Below are 2,089 nucleotides of genomic sequence, written 5' to 3' on the forward strand. Positions count from 1 at the left end.
TTGATCGCATGACGTTAAACTGTTTTGCCCAGGTCTAGGAGGCGCGACCTTAAAACATGCTCCCGTTGATCGCACACCCCTTTCATGTGTATTTTTGTGCACGCTTTTCCTAACCGACCAATTTGTATGCATGTTCTTCTCCCCAGCAAGCCTACTTACGTGCACATGCCCTTTACGTGCATCTCCACGCACGTCTTCCCTAGCTGATCCATTCGTGTGCACGGGCCACCTTCACCATCTTTCATCATCCCCCATTGAGTCTTACTCATGCTCACGAAACGGCAAGCCATCTTGGCACCCATATTCACCATCAGCTAGTGGGTCACCACCTTTCACCTACCATCTAATCAACTCTCCATAGGCAACTTCATGCCATCCTCCCAAGTCAGTCAAAGTCATCACCAGACTCACTTTGTGGCCTCTACAGATTGTCATTCCTTATTGCTACAGTCCAACAGTATAACCCTAAACTATAGTACGCGTCCTGACCGCATGATGTTAGAAGGCCTCGCACAGGTCTCAAAGGCACGATCCTAAAGCATACCTTCTCAAAAAAATGGGCATGGTGTACACCTGGATAAGGGAACGCCATGAGTAAAAATGACGATCGGGAATGGTCACGAAACCACGAGTAAGAGAGTTATGTGGAAAGTAAAATCCAGGCAAGATAAAAACCCCAAAAGGGCACCGTGAGTAAAAACGGATAAAAAAGGTAGATATGACCACAGGTCATGGGTAAGCCCAAAAATAGCAGAAGTTGGTGAAAACTGTCTTCACGGCGCCACTGCTCTTGTTCAAGTGAAAACCTGCGAAAGGGCACTTGGACCGACAAAGCAGGTTGATGCACTTCCACAGCCTCAGTCAACTCCCCAGTTTCATGGCTCATCAGAGAGTGAGAACCTCATAAAGTCTCTTCGCTTTCATGGCTCATCAGGGAGTGTGAGCCTCATAAGATCTCCCCGGTTTCATGGCTTATCAAGGAGTGAGAGCCACATAAAATCTCTCCAGTTTCATGGCTCATCACGGAGTGAGAGCCTCATAAGATCTCCCCGGTTTCATGGCTCATTAGGAAGTGAGAGCCTCATAAGATCTCCCTGATTTCATGGCTCATCAGGGAGTGAGAGCCACATAAGATCTCCCCATGGCTCATTAGGGAGTGAGAGCCTCATAAGATCTCTCGGGTTTCATGGCTCATCAGGGAGTGAGAGCCGCATAAGATCTTCCCAGTTCAACAACAACAAGAGTCCTTGAGGGTAAGGACGATGACCAAAAGATCCCTCCAAAAATGCTAAGTGTCATTTCGAAGGTAAGAAACTGACGAAGCCAAGGTCTAACCTACAGCAGGCTTCAGGGTAGTCTTTGCCAAACCCCGTAGCCTACATGGATCTAGACTTTTGGATTGGGTCAGAAGCCCCCGATTGGACCTTGGTAAACGGGACCTACAAGAGATACCTTGAGAATCAAAATAAAACCTGGTGTAGCAGCAAACAATGCCGATCGAAGGTTCATAGCATTTGGCCTTCAAAAAAGGCCTGGTTTTGTACAAGGAGGTCCTAACAAACGCCTCATGCTCCAAAACCACAGATAGTCTATTGAGGGTGCAAACTCTAACAAATATCCCTCAAACTTCCCAAATGATTTCACTTCTTGATTCTCTCGAAGCACAAAATTTGGCAAGGCACGCTGTTGGAAGGTATTTTTCATCAACATGGGGCCCCCGCTCAATAAAGGCCTAGCAAGTAGTGGAAATTCAAACAGTCTCAGGACAGCCACAAAGTTGGCCAAGATGTTTATGAGGTCTCTCAAGAGTCTCCTGCTAAGTTTTGTCGCATTTCGACATGTTTGAAGTAGTACAGACTGAGAAACAGTTCCGGCAGAATCGGCCTCTAGCATCCTAAAACGGACCCTTATAACTATAGCTACATTTTCAGCGTCTCAAATTGTTGTGGGACCGCCATCATTGGATCTGGCATGGTTGAAAACCCTCAAGGATCAAGTTTTAGTTCAAACGGACATTTCGAGAAAACATTATAGGCGAAAGAGTGAAACAGGAGAAGCCGCACATTATTCCTGTGCGACCACCTTGCGA

This window comes from Amborella trichopoda, chromosome 2, assembly GCF_054954075.1.
Source record: "Amborella trichopoda isolate Santa Cruz 75 chromosome 2, AtrichopodaSantaCruz75HAP2 v2.0, whole genome shotgun sequence".
Taxonomy (NCBI): domain Eukaryota; kingdom Viridiplantae; phylum Streptophyta; class Magnoliopsida; order Amborellales; family Amborellaceae; genus Amborella; species Amborella trichopoda.